The sequence below is a fragment of the Cupressus sempervirens genome, chromosome 9, assembly GCF_028749045.1.
Source record: "Cupressus sempervirens isolate cs-2001-9-10 chromosome 9, ASM2874904v1, whole genome shotgun sequence".
Taxonomy (NCBI): Eukaryota; Viridiplantae; Streptophyta; class Pinopsida; order Cupressales; family Cupressaceae; genus Cupressus; species Cupressus sempervirens.
Genome location: NC_143126.1, coordinates 266,909,779 through 266,925,635, shown reverse-complemented (window position 1 = coordinate 266,925,635; position 15,857 = coordinate 266,909,779). Strand labels below are relative to the sequence as shown.

The window sequence follows — 15,857 nt, the reverse complement described above, 5'->3', positions numbered from 1 at the left end:
GAACCTATTGCTTTATGCAAATTTTCCACATCTTTTGAAATCCTTTAGCCCCTTCTCAAATTATTTCTTAGGGCATGCCTTTTAAACCTTAGGTAGTTATGAAATAATGTTTTGTTAAATCTATTTTAAGTTTAAAGGTAATCATGGTTTACATGGTTTTGAATCTAAAAGAGTTTCATTTTAAACTTACCATGCAAGTCTTGATGATCGTTGATCTTGTTCAAATTGACGAACCCTACATTCTCACATTTCTCAGATGTGAGGCTGTTACAAAATGTGGGGAAGCAAGAAGAGGGCACATAGCACAGTTTGATTACATGAGTCTAGAATAATTAAAAGGCATTATCTCTGCTCTCTACGATGTGGATATGTCTGACCAAGTGGCACCTTCCAATTTGTCGACGAAATGTGATGAGATAAAGTAACATATTCAAGGTTGATTCACTATTGATCTTGGGTAGATGAACGGATGCCACTTTCTCGCAAGATGAAGATGAGCGTGGTTTAAACAAAGTGGGCAAGTGCCCTAAGTGACATCTGTCCCTTGTGAAGACACAAGGGATATTCATATGAATGAAGAGGACAAGTTATGAACATCGTCGATCTATGAGAGATCGATGGATGAAGCATACCCACATTTTTAAGATGCGCAATAGATAAACATTGCAGGAATGCCACCTCGTGATGCATGGCATAGTGGGACCAAGCATGGAAGATAAGTACCAAATGTGCCAAGTAAAAGGTGATGCTGTCATGGGTGCAGAATTTTTGAATGTTGTAGTCAGGTTTGTCAGAGAACATGCATGAAAAGGTGTTTTCTCATTGGTAAAGATCATTTTAGTGGGCCGCCAAATATAGAAATCTTGAATCACCATCGATTTAAGCCAGCATTAAGGGCTAGCATTTTCCTGCATTAAGGAATCACAATATGTTTTTAATAATGTGAGTAAATAGGTTGTGGACACGTATCACAATGGACCAAGTCATGCCATTTTGAAATGCCACGTGTTTTGTGATAAAGGAATAGTGCAATGGTTATTGAAGAATTTTCCATTAGCCATTGATCTTCTTTAGATCAATGAAGGGCACTAGCCCGCTTTATCAACATGCAGGGAGATTAAGGAAAGTGGGAATGCATCATGAAGACAAGTGTCCCTGGTGATATCAAGTCCTACCTTATGAGCTTACACAAATATTTTCTTAGCTGTTGATCTTAATCATATCAACGGCCTATGCATTTCCACTTTATAAAGATGCTCACAAGATAAGAAATGCAAGAGTGCACAAGCCTACCAACTTGTCTAGTGGATTTTGAAGTCATCATGTTCACAGCTTTGACTTGTAAGATCTTCAAGATTGATGATGTATATTTTACTATTGAAGGTGGTGGCATTTTTCACATTAATGAGATCTAAAAACCTTCGTGTGTGAAAGTGAAGAATAGAATGTAATAGGTAAGATTTTCTTGATTTCAACTTGTGCAAGTAGAAATTTGTGAGTTACCTATGAACAAAAACAATCACTTCAAGGATTGAGATTAATTTGGCATGAGTGTCAAACAATTGGCTCAAGGATAAATTATAGAGTTATAGAGATAAAAAGAAAAGGCTTCAGGTAAGTTTGTATACCATAGTCTCTACAATTTTTAGTCTTGTGTGATTTAATCAAAAGATGGTTCCAAAGATTTCACTGAGTCTGAGGGTGTGGATAGCAGAAGGATTACTTGTTAAAAGTAATTGGTTCTGGAGCACCGATAGTTTGAAAAATGATTTATTTCTTTTCAAAGGATGGTTTGCAAAAGGAAAATGGTTAGCTTTATATGCCTGTATATGGTTTTTTGATAGAGGAAAGCTAGTAATCAGGTGTCGTAATCAAGTCACCAGAGTAGTAAGAAGGACAAGGAATAGACTTGGTAAGCTAACAACCTATTCTATGGTAACATCATCTTTTAAACAATTTTTTAAAATATCTTAGTTTGATGCTAGGGTAACAGAAATATTTGAGACCATGTGCATAGTTTTGGAAGAGGGTGAAGAGGATTTTATACCCTTGGGTATAGTCTCTTTCATTTTTTGTGTGCACATCCCTTTTTTGTGTCAGTGGATGGCACATTTTGGTAGGAAGTTGGTTAAGGAAGCAGACATGGTTGGGGATCAGAGGATACCTATTTTGTTATTTTTAATAGCCACATTGTTTTTTGGCTTCTGTACTGCATGCTAAGTAATGATTCTGTTATTTCTGAAGCCTAGCATGATCAGTAAAGAGTAAGAAGTAAAGATGATTCTCACTTAGTAGTCATCTTGACAAAACCCATAGCCCTAGGTTGGTGCGTAATCTTTAGAGTTGATTTTGTCATTGATGGGGCAGTCTTAGCAGTTGCACACACAACAAAATCAGTGGCGGAGCCGAGTCAAAAAAAAGTTGTAACAGAAAGGAGCCTGTAGGAGAATATTTGATCTACATGATGTTGTGTTAATCATTCTTTTTCTTTTTTTGTTACAAACTTGTGATATCTTTTGTAAGGGACACTTGTTAGTTCTTTACGCCTGAAGCTTGTTGCATCTCATAGTATTTAAGTGAGATCCTAGGGCTAGAAAAAAAAGGGGGTTATTTGTTGGTTTTCTATTTCCAGTTCTTGGAGCTCTGCTCAAGCTGTGAAAGCCACACACCCAACATATCTTGTATGAATAGCATATAGATTTTATAGATAGTTCTGATATAGTAGTGTGATCTTGTATCTTGTTTTATGCATTCCTAATGTACTTATTTCAAGGAGATAAATACAATGTGGAGAAGGTTTTGAATTTCAATGTAATTTTGTCTCCTTTCTTGTTGAATTTGTAATTTTATATGTTCAAGAACAAAGAGCTTGAACCTAATTGTAATCCCCCGATTGTATGTTTGAAGTTTACTTACCTTTGACTCAAGGAGTCATATAATTGCTGGTGGTTTTAGACAAGGTTCCAGATTCATTAAGAAGGATGTGTGAAAATATGGGGTTATACTGGATATTGTTGTCTAATTCATAAGGTGAATAGACTAAACATGAATGTCTCAACATATGCCATATGTTGATTGATGTTCAAGGATGCATAATTCTAAAGTATAGGATTTCCCTAATGGATAAGGCACTGGCCATTTGTAGGATCATTAAGTTTTTGCTGCATATTGGACATGTTGTCTTTTCTCAATATAAATCAATCATTTTTCCCTTCATGTTGAAGTGGACATAAAAGTTTAGACCCTCACTCAGTTTATGAATAATATAGGTTTGCTCCTAGCTATTGTAGAATCTATGTTGTTTCATAAGCCACTAGGAGATATAAGGGGTTTTTATCTACGTCATATTAGATTTAGTGTATGCTTTGATAACTAGTACCATATAAGGAATCTATAGGTCTACCCACCTAGGTTTTATAGAACCTGAAGAAGAAGAAGGGTCATGCCTTATAGTTGGCTTGGTGTTTGAATGGGCATATTGAAAATGGGAGTTAGCTGCCCCTAGATGTGTCTTGTTCTCATTAGGGTAATTGGAAATGGGTAATGTTTTCAAACACCAAGAAGTTGATAGGGAGGAGGGTGATGATATTAATCATTAGGCAAGGCACATAGTCAAAATGACTAAGGATTGGATCAAGAAGCCTTTTCAGCTTGATCCAATACCTAACATTGTAGTCTCTCATGCTCAAGCCCACCCTAAGAAAAGTAGAGGGAAGAAAGTCATATTTCCTACCTTTGGGGCTTAGTCTCCCATTAGGCCAAAGATAGTATATGAACTTGATCACCTAGTTGGATACTATCATCCTCTAAAGAGGAAGGGAAAGAACAAAAGGAAGAGGACCTCTCCTCAAAGGATTCAAACAGAGTAGGGTGAAGCACAAGCACCTTCCCAATAGTAGGAAGAGAGTGTGCAAGGATCTAAGGATAGAAATGCTTCCCAAGACCAAGATGAACCTCAATTTCCTCCCTTTGTGCCCAGCCAATTAGAAGAGGGAGAGAGTCAGCAAGTTTCCATTCGTCCTTCACAAGAAGAGCTAGCATCCCCTTCTGCTCCCATAAAGCAAAAGATGATCAAATTCTGAATGAAGAAAAGGAAAAGGGTGACTAAGAAGATGGTGCCTTTTCCTTTTGTTCTTGAGACCATTCCAAAAGAAGAAGAGGAAGAGGAAGAGGAGATAGATGAAGATGAATTGTTAGCCCTACAGAGAAGAACCTAGCTAGCTAGAGCCACCAAGCAAGAAAGGAGAAGAAGTACCACAAGCATATTGCCATCCACCCCAACAGGACCTTTGGAATTCTCTTTTTTGGAGGATAAAGTACAATAATGGGTGGATGAGAAAAGTGAAGAAGGTGATGATGTTTTCAAATTTTCAAATTTTGATTTTATGCCCATCGGTACAGAACTAGTTGGGGATAAGATCAAAGATATGTGAACCTCAACAAGAAGACTGGATGTAAATGCCCCAAGATTCACAAGGTCCTAATCTTACTCCCCCATCTCCACCACAAGTCATGGTGGTAGATAAGGGCTTGGTTACTCCTCCACCCTAGAGTTTAGAAGAGGAACAGGTTCAGAAGGAACCATCACACGGGGGAGAACCAAAACAAATAGTGACCGATGAAGTGTTAAAGGAGGGAAAAATGTGGAACATTCTCAACCACCTTCCCAAGACACTGAGGTGTAAGTTATAGGGTCCATTGAAATAGAGGCTACATAAGAAGAGCCCTCACAAACAAAAATAACTCCAAGGAGGAGAAATAAGGGAAATGAGGTAGAAGAACATACTCCTTTGTCCTCGAGAAGCAAGTCTTCCATTGAACACATTCCAAGATGGCTCCAAAACTAAGTAATGAAGAATACCCAACCCCAATTTTGAGCTACTAATAAAGAAATTTTTGACATTGTAGAGATTTTAAAGAAGCCTAAGTCTCTATTGCATGAGGTAAGACCATTGGCCTTCATTACCAATACACAAAACTAGGAATTATTTTCTCAAATGGCCATCTCTCCAAACGATACAGATGTAGAAAGCCTCGGCCCCCAAGACTATCAAATCAAAGAGGTTATGCTTGGGAGACCTATATGGGATATCACCCGATTAATGGTCACTAGGGGAATTATGGAAATATTTAGAAGCATGGAGTAGGAAGAGGTTAAACTCTTGACACTTCAAAGGCAGAATGAGATCCTAAAATTATATTTAGCTAAAGTAGTTGGTCCTCTTGATCATGAGCACCTCAAGGACACATTGAATATCATTCTTAGAGAAGAGAGATCTATGTAATCACATCCATTTTTCAATGGTGGGAAATTTTTTAAGAGAAGGGCATTTTGATTATCCAGGGGAACCTAAAGTTACTACATGCTACATAGGAGAACGTGAATAAAATGGTAACAATTTTGAAGTAGGACTTTAGCATCATGGATGAAGTAAGGGCCTAGGATAAGGACTTACAAATTTTGTAAGCCATAAAGGGGAAAAGGTATATATTTTTGATAGATGTATACACAGTAGAAGAGTTATATTTGATCGATGATTGGATAGAAAAGATCATTGATAGCAATAAAGCAATGGAAACATTACATGCAAAGATCCATAGGCTCAAGGACCAAGCTCGAGAGAAAATTTTGGAAGTAGAGAAGTATTATGGCGTTACATGTTTGGATATTTTTGAAGATGAGGAATGAGAGAAGTTGTTGCTTATAGAGGTAGTGGTAGAGAATTTTAAGAATATTTTTGTGGAAGCTGCTGATGACAAAGATATCCAACAAGCCTTCAAGACTGAAGAAGCTTTGTTAGAATTGGATACCAAACTTGGGGATTTTGTTGACACCCAAATTGAGGTAGAAAATTATAGGAAAAAGTTCAAGGACAAGTATGAGGCTTTGGATTTATTGCATGTGGCTAAAATTATTGATATTATACAGAAATTCAAGGGCAAACATCCAAACATAGCTTTGGGATAAAGAAGAACAAAACTCTGATTCCAAAATTTCAATTTTGACACTTAGTAAAATTTTGAGATTTTGGACCATTTTGAGGTGTGCAGCTCTGTAGATTTGCAAGTATGTAGGTCCACATTTCCACAACTCCATAGATGCACGTTTTTGAAAGTTCTACTGACAGTTGACTGCCAGTTCCAAAAATAGAGCTTTCCATGCATCGACAACGTATTCTAACGACAATTTAACTTTGACAAACATCCTATGAAGGATCAACTTCCAATTTTGGCACTTCCAGACACTTCCACTTTGACTCAGAGCTTCCTCCTTCTCTCTTCTCTCATATTTCTTTATTTTAAACATGTAAAAGGCTCATGCATTCAATTAATGAATAAAATATGGATGGAGTCTTATTTAGCACCAGTTCGATTGTTAGTTTGTATATAATTAGTTTTTTATTTATTTTTAAAGCATTTTATTTCATGAATATATCTCTCACTCTCAACACAAATTGAGGAGATGATTTCCTATAAATACCCCATTGTAATATGTAATGAGGGCCATTTTATTTTGCAATAAAATTATGCTTTTGGTGCTCGCATTTGGAGTGTAGTAATTGTTGCCTAAATGTGTCATTGTTTTGTGAATTTTGTTCATGGAATCATGATTGAGCCAAAGGTTTATTGCTTTGTTTCTAGTTGCGTGTTCTTTTAGTTTTGGTGTTTGCTATGGATTTATGAATTCTGCTGATGCAACGAGCTTGAGAAGAAATCCTTGAATTATGCCTATATAACTCTATGTCTTGCATGAGTGCATTTTTCATGGCCTTGAAATTTTATGAAGAGTGAAATATCATACGATCATTAAAGTTTCTCACTGGCGATTACATCAGTGGAATTGAGGAAGTGCTACTCCTACTTTCATTGGTTACCTACCAATCTCTTCGTAAGCTTAACTCGTAGATGTGTTGTTTTCTGTAGCTTATGTCCGTTAGGATTTCAATTTCATATTATTTGCTTTAAATTTCATGTTGTTTTCTTTAAAAAAAAATTCTTTTCTTTATTAACCCCTTTGTTAGAATAGGATTTCATACTAGCTACACTGTTAGATTGCATTCACAAAAAAACAGAAACAAATTTCTTTTTTCGCGTTATTTTTTAAAAAGTGTCTAGATTCTTTATTTCATTTGATAAAATGAATCATAAAAGGCCTCCTCATGAACATTCACATTTATCTTCAATTGAGCAGATTCCAGTAGGTCGCAAGATTGCCTAAAACCTTGCAATCGATTCACAAAATTAGTTTTTCAAGAGAGGAGTTTGCAATAATTCCTACCATTTAGCATCATGTAAAAGGATAGCTCAGCAAGACCAAAATAAGTTGGTTGGTGATTTGTTGTTTCAACACTTCAAAGTTCCTAGGGGCTTCATCAGTCCATTTAAACTTGGCTCTAATCCCACCTTTTATGATCTCTAACAATGGTGCACAAATATGGATAAAATGCTTAATGAACTTCCTATAGAATTGTGCTAAGCCATGGAAGATTCTTACCTCTAATAGAGACTTGGGTGTTAGCCAACTAAGTATAGTCTCCACCTTGCTAGGATCCATCTTGAATTGTCCCTATGAGATGACAAAACCCAAGTAGACCACCTCTTCCTTCATAATATTCCACTTTTCCAAGTTGATGGTGAGTTGAGCATCAAACAACCTCTTCAAAACTAGACTTAACTATTGTAAATGTTCTTCCTTGGTACTATCAAAAATCAAGATATCATCAAGGTAAATTACAACAATCTTACCCAAGTAATCAACAAAAACTTCATTTATGTACCTCATGAATGTGGAAGGGGCATTTGAAAAACCAAAGTGCATCACTAGGAACTCATACAAACCTTTAGTAGTCTTAGAAGTTTTGTTTCACTCATCTCCCTCTTTTATCCTTATTTGATGATATCCACTCTTTAAGTCAATCTTAGTGAAGTACTTTGTATTGCCCAATAATCAAGTCTTTAATTCTTGGGATTTGGAATATGTACCTAATTTTTATTTTATTAATTTCCCTTGAATCTTTAAACATTCTCCAAGTACTTCCTTTCTTTGGCACCAAGACAATTGACACTACACATGGGCTCACACTTTTCGTTGTCAAGCCATGGTCTAACAACTCCTACACTTGTTTGGCTATCTCTTCATGTTGGTTAGGTGTCATTTTATAAGATTTCTTATTAGGAAAAGCTTATCTAGGGATGAAGTCTATCTAATGGCTGATAGATTTCTTAGGTTGAAATGTATGCTTCCCATTACTTACAATATCATCAAACTAATTTAGTAGGTCTTGCACTTCTCTAGGAAATTCTAACCTAATTATGCTTTGTGCATTTTGTGATTTGACAATAATTACATACCCTATGCCTTCTCCTTCTGTCATGATTTTGAGGAACTCTATCTCACCTACTATAAGTCCATTAAGTTCCATCATTGTGTTTCTCTACCCTTCCAACAAAGATTGAATGGTATAAGATCCTTCTCCTTTCTTGAATTTGTATGCATTCTTCCTGCCATTATATTGGGCTTCTCTATCATATTGCCATGGCCTCCCTAAAAGGAGATGACATGCATCCATGGGTAGTATATCAAAAAGAACTCTATCTTTATACCTCTAATATTTAATTCTACCCATGCTTGTTTCTTCATATCTACATGTTGACCCTTATTTAGCCATATGACTCTATAAGGATTGTTATGAGGAAGCTTTTTAAGTTTCAATTTATCTACTTCTTCTTTTGACACTATGTTATCAATAGAACTCGAGTCAATGATAACCTTACATAACTTATTTAATACCTTGAATATGACCCTAAATAGGGCTCTCCTTTGACTTGGCTCCTCCTTCATGGGCTCCCTAATGAGTGTCCTCTTGAACATTAGATTGTCTCCTTCTTTTGAATCAAGTGGAAGATCTGTTGCCTTCTTATTTCCACCATATTCTTGAGCATAACACACCTTTCTTTCTCCTGATGTAGAAGCCTTCTTTGGACACCTATAAGAAGGATTTCCTAGTTTATTATAGCTGTAACATTTCATGGTGGCAAAGTATGATGGCCCTTTTCCTTGACTACTACTTCTATCCCTAAAGTTACTATTTCCTCTACCTCTTTGGTTAAATCCTCCTCTTGGACTACTTGAACCATTTGCTTCACTTGGTTTACTATCCCCATGGGGTCTAGTTTCTTGGCCTCTTCCACCACCAATGTTCCCTCTCTAATTACTTTTCTCTCTACCTTTACCTCTACTTCTATTGTTGAAGTCTTGGTTCTTTTTAAACTTTTCCTCAACCTTAAGTGATAACTAATAGAACATTTGCACTATGTTAGGATTCCATGATTGAATCTGCTCTTGAATATTCTATCTTAAACCATTCACATACCTTTCTATCTTGATGCCTTCAGCTTCTTGCACCTTTGATCTTAGGCATAATTTTTGGAACTCTTCAGTATAACTTGCCCCATTAGTATCCCTCTATTTGAGATTCTGCCTTTTGGTATGCATTTGCACTACAAAGTCTTCTCAAAGGTAGGTCTATTTGTATTTGTCTCACCAAACTCATCCAATATGCATAGGGTTTTTCCCCTCTTTCATTCTTTCATCTTGAATAAAATTCCTATCATGCCCAACTTTTACAAGGGAAAATGCAACAAAAAAATTTTATTTTATTTTTTGAAAGGTGAACTAAAGGATAGCACATAAATAGAACTATACTTTGTTATGACTGTTCTATCAAACTATGGGTTGTCACAAATATAACTATTCATATCCTTCAAGAATATCAAAAATGTTACTTTATCCAGTCATTGAGTTGGAGATAATTAATTCTAGTTGTTGTGAGAGAATTTGTTTTTCATATGAAATTTTGGGCTTCAATTTCTAAGGGGGACCAATGAGCTTTTTATCATTTTTTAAAACTTAAGTTATAACATAGGAGCTAAGTGATGTTCTGACCTTGGTTCTATAATCCTATCCTAGTAGTAAGACATTATGTATATGAATGTGAAGTAAAAATTTTTATTAGTAAGGTTATAATGATTCAATAGGTGTGGATGTGAACATGTTTTATAATTGTCCTAGATGTTTATGATTTTCAAGTTGTCTTACCATATATATATTCATAACCTTAACTTGCTACATTCTATGTACAATTATATTCTAGTGTATAGGTACTACTATTTTAATGAGCTTCTTACATGTATCCCTTTATGAACTCCAATTAAATTGATGCCTTTTGACTAGGTGTTTTAAATTGATTATCATTTATTTATTCTCCAAATTTTCTTTAATGTAATTACCCTTTACTAACCCTAAATCAATAATTAATAATCATAAAATTAAAATTAAAATAAAAGTCCCATTTAAAAATTACAATTCTCTTTCCAAATATTTCCTTTCACTATAACCACTTCTCCACTAGACCATACATGAGCTTTCCTAATCCTAAATAAGTTGTTTATTACACCCACTAACCATTCCCATCCATCTATACTTGCATGCTATCTTACTCCCACCTAACTACTAGTAACCTTACATATAATCCAAACATAAATATTTAGTTTAGTGTCTAAAATCCTTAATTTACCTACTATGCTCCTATTTTACTATCCCCTTTTTCCTGGCACTTTACCCTTATCATATAACTACACATGTCTACAACCAATTTTAACTATCATTTAAAACTCGACATTCTCCCAAGAAAATTTCCAAGTCTTAGGGTCATGTGCCCCCTTTTTCCTCCTTCCAAGTTATTTGGCATGGGTTTCATTACCTCCCCCCTTAAGTGCCTAAGTGTAGAGCTTGGTCAGCATTTAGACATAGATGGTGTAGATGGTTTTACCTTGTGGAGGTGATTAATACCAAAAAGCTGCAAACATGGGTCCTTTCCAAGGTGTCCCAACTACTCTTCCCAAGATGTAAGATGTTTGGTGTGATGGGGACCACTATCCTCTAACATATTTTGAACCACCTAGCAAGGAGGGCTTTTGACTTATGTTAGAACTAAGGTCAACTCAATGTTTTGTTCTTATGTTTTACATTTCAAAAAAGGTTGGCAAAAAGGTGAGGATGCCTAGGGAAGTGTGGAGACCACTATCACCTCACATGTTTGATTTATGGTCTCTCCTTTTGAAGATGGTGCCTAGGTTTAAGTGTTTTGGTTTTTTATATACATATATTTTTTGTTTGGTTCAAGTTTATAAGAGAGGAACACCTCCTCTCACATGACTACACTTGAAGATGAAGTAGTATTGTATAACATTCCAAGGTGAATTGACATGGATTAGGTACCTAGGTAGGTACTTAGATTAGGATATTATTATGTTGTTTTATTTTACTCTAAAGTGGTTATTTTAATTGTATCTTATAAAATGATTTTGGGTATATGCTTTCTAAATAAAATATTAGTCTGTAATAAGTGTCAACATATTTTATTTATTCTCATACAAATTCCAAAGAAGTGAAGTGCATCTACAACTAACTTTTCTTATAGATTTGTAAGCTAAGTCATAAAAGGTGTTATTTTATTTCACTTCAACTATGAAGATAAGGTATTTTGTTGACAATTTTAAATTGATGTTAACCTCTATTCCAAATAACCTTATGAATTTAAATGATGCAAAATAATTCAAGGATTAACACTTCAATGTACAGGTTCTATTTTAAACATTTCTAAAGGATTACTATTATCACATATGAGAGAAAACATCTACTCATTGAACCAATGAATTCAAGGATAACTAAGATCATATATGGAATCATTATTCAAGAGAGACAAATGAATTGTTTACTTGCATACTTGTGTACAAATACAATCTCGGAACCTTTTATTCATGTTTCACAAATCACATAACAAGAAATTTGCAATACTCTCATTCACCCTACCTTGGGAAATGAAATATGTAACATTGAATTTCTAACATGAAATTTATACATAGTTTAGCTATGGATTGAATAAACCAATCTACATGTGTACAATGAATCAATCTCATATCTACAACATGAATTTTCTAGAATGATAAATATTACTTCACTTGATAATTTCCAACAAACGATGTACATTCCTTACATGAACTATTTCTTTCTTCTCACACAAAAATGAAGATACTACATTCACAATACCAACTACATGCATATCATAGCCCATATTCTACATTTCCACATTCCCTTTACATTTTAGAAACACAATAAGGAGTATTTGACCCTCTTAACACATAACAAAATAACATTAAAAAAAAAGAATACATCACAATCCTTGATTCTTCCACATTGCCAAAGAGTGAAACCCTGATCTCTCCATAAGATCTACTTTTCCAAAGGACCTACAAAATGACACAAAACTTGGAACCATGGAGGCTCACCTCCTATCCTAGGCTTCTATGAAACCACCCAATGAGCAGGGGAAACAAGATTCAAACCAACTTTCATTCCAATCTCACACATGCATAAATATCACATTACAACACTTGAACAATTTCACCCCAAGGGTATTTCACAATGGTTCACCAATACAACCTTGAACATAGGGTGGAGGCGTGCTTTCAAATATGAGACTTTCCATATCATACCATATCTGTAGTAACAATCTTTAAGCCCTTTTGAGGCTTTCAAAAATTAACAATTTACATGCCCTTTCGAAGCTTCCACAAACCTCCTCCAAACATACTACCATCAGTTATAGCTTGCTTGAAGTCCATACTCCATAAACTTCCTTTCTACACCATCTTTCCCTTATCACCCCCAAAGCAAGATATGGATGAATATGGCATATAATGGAGCCCATACTCCAAGGTTTTCAACTATATTTCAAGCCCAACTAAACCCTTCACCCTAGACTTCTCTTCCCTTTCGAAAGGGTGAGTGAAGCCCTCACACCTATAACAACACTCATGCACAAAATCATGGAAACTCAAAAAAAAAAAAAGAGGACAATGAAAATCCAAACTTCATGCTCATCACAAAACAACACAACATGATACAAGATGATACCACACATTTTTCTTACAATGTCATTCTCCATACCTACATGCTCATGAATGCAATACCAAGATTTAACTTCAAAATGGAAGAAGTTAACTACAGGGTAAGAACACCAACCTTGAATTCCTTTTCAAAATGGTAATGAAAGGTTGTAGAAGAGCTCCCTCCAAGCTTCCAAACCATAAGAGTCTATAAACTTAGGGAGTGGGTGAACACCCCACTAGTTTGTCCAAGACACTCTAAAAAGGCCTTCCCACTAACTATTTTAGCAAAAAAACCAAGCCACTTCCTCTTACAAACTTGTATCCCCCCCTAAGTTTTCTATTTTTGACTTAGTGGAAACATGGGAAAGAGCTCATGTGACAACTCCATTTTAGAATTAATGGAAGAAGGCATTGGTAAAGGGGCCCTCTAGACTATCTAGGCACTATCATGGTCAAAATTAGGTCCCTAACATGTTAGACTATCATATGGGTGACTTATTTTCACACAAAAGGCACTTTGGGACCACCTAATGACCCTTAAAAACCCTAGTAAGGTATAATTTCGAATTTCCTTTTATTGTGACCCATCCTTCCCCTTGTCAAGTGGGTTTTCTTAGTCATTAACAAGATGATTAGTTTAAAGATAAAATGCTACCATGACCAACCCTAGGTGACATGTTATTAACACACAAAAACCTACAAGTGTCAAGTGACACACTAAAGAACATTACACATGATCATAACATGTCTCTAATGCATTTTGATATTAAAAATTTCACACAAAAGAAATCTTATATTTACAAAATAAAATACATCACAATGAGGCTTTTGAATCTTCCAAAGATTTTCCTTGGCCAAACTATGTTCACATAGGTTTCGACCTTTTTACCCCCAATAATTTTCATGGTTCCACTTCTTGCACAATAAATTTGAGTACCAGTAGTCCAAGGAGGTCATATAAAACACATATCATAAATGGATATAAATTCAAATGTTGCATAATCCATATTAACATGATTTAATTAAATTCCTTTTCTTAATCATTTCAAATAAAACATTCAAAATGTTAAAATATCAAAATTTACACATCACATATAATCATAAATCATCATAATCAATTTAACATTTCACATCACATCATTATCCTTTTCCTATCAAAATGAGGGAATGTGGAATCTATATTTCTAAATCAGCCAACATGGAAATTAGTTCCAATTACATACCTCAGATCAAAACCACCAAAATATAATCATCACAACTAGTATACTTGATTAAATTAAATATAGTTTGATTACTAGCACTATCTTGTTATCATTATGAGATATTACATGATAAGGAATATGTCTCTAAAATCAAAAATGTCAAGAAATTAGGATGTTTTTGTAATCATGTCTACATAGGTTCAAAATCAGTCATTAGGTAAACCCATCGGCATAGTTTTCTAAGTTATAACATCTAGAGTCTTTATTCCATAGGGTCTTAGCTTGTCAACCTAATAAAATTTCAAATATGATACTTATGATACTAATGACTACAATGTATATCAGTATTAATAAGATCTTAGGTCCTATATTAATAAGAAGGATGTCAATCATGACACACCTAAATCTTGGAACCTACTTATCAACATTCTATCATAAGGCGTATGGTAATAGCCTATAATTCACATGTCATGCATGAGAGACAAAAACATGACATCTCACCTCCTTATGCTTCCTAGTTCTAACCATATTCATGTTATTTAGGGTTTATAATATGGTACTAGGGAAGGGGCCTTACACTTCTACCATGTGAGAGTTGCTCCTCTCATTCTTACCTTTGTCACTTTCATCTTTTGACCTTCTATCACATTCTCACCCTCAAAGTAGTTTTCCATGTCTTCCAATCATTCCAAGACATAGTCTATATCTAAATTTCCACTAAAAAGTGGCACTCCTTCCAAGATTTTTTGATTTAATGCTTTTATAGCTCTAAGAAATGGTTCTTCTACTATCTTAGGATTAGGTGTGGGTCACTCCTCTTCATCAGGCACTTGTTTCTTATGCTTGCTACATTCCTCCTACTAGTTGACCTTATTGGTCATTAATTTAATCTTGAGAGCTACTCTCTCAAGTGTGTTCTCCAAGGTTGTTATCTTAGCCTTCAAGTCCAAGTTCTTCTCATCCTTCTCTTGAACCTTCTTAGCCAACTCTACATTTTTCACCATGGTGGATCCTATGGAGGTTTCTCATTCACTATAGACATGCACTTATTTTCCCAAAATTAAATTTTCTCTTATACCAATTTGATAGGAGTTTTCTAGGTTAATTTAGATAGTGGATAAACACTCCTAGTATCCATACTTACACAAGTTACCCTTAATCAACTAACAACAACTTTTCCCTTTGGCTATCCTATCTATTCAATCTTTCTCATTAACTTGAACTTAATTCTAGGCCTCATTTAATGGTTCAATTTTTCTTGAAAGGGTTGGAAGCTCTTCCTAGGGTGCCTTGGTCTTCTTTTCATCCATTTCCCAAACTTCATTCATTAGTTTCTATATGATCCATTCAAACTCTTGAAAATATCCTATTAGGTCTAGTAGCCCTCAATTAGTACTCCTAATTGACTAATTTTGGATTTGTTAAAAAAATTCCTCATGAAGGATCTAAACAAACTCCAAACCAAAATACCCTTTTCCAAGGTCTTCAATATTCTTAGGGTCTTAGGTGCTCAACTTCTACCAAATACCCTAACCTTATTTTTGAGGGTTTAATGGCCATTTAGTCTAATCAGCAACTAAATTTCTCTTTCTCCTTCCCTAGGTATCTTTAACACCTTTCCTTGCACATTTAGTAACTTCATTCAATGCTCCATTTTATATAGTAGTCATTCAAACCAAAAACATTACCCTTGCAAGAATG

At 35.0% G+C, this 15,857-nt stretch overlaps 1 pseudogene; it reads left to right on the top strand.

Moving 5' to 3' along the window:
* Nucleotides 1–15,857, top strand: part of LOC149538480 (uncharacterized) — a 156,667-nt pseudogene that overhangs the window by 110,033 nt on the left and 30,777 nt on the right.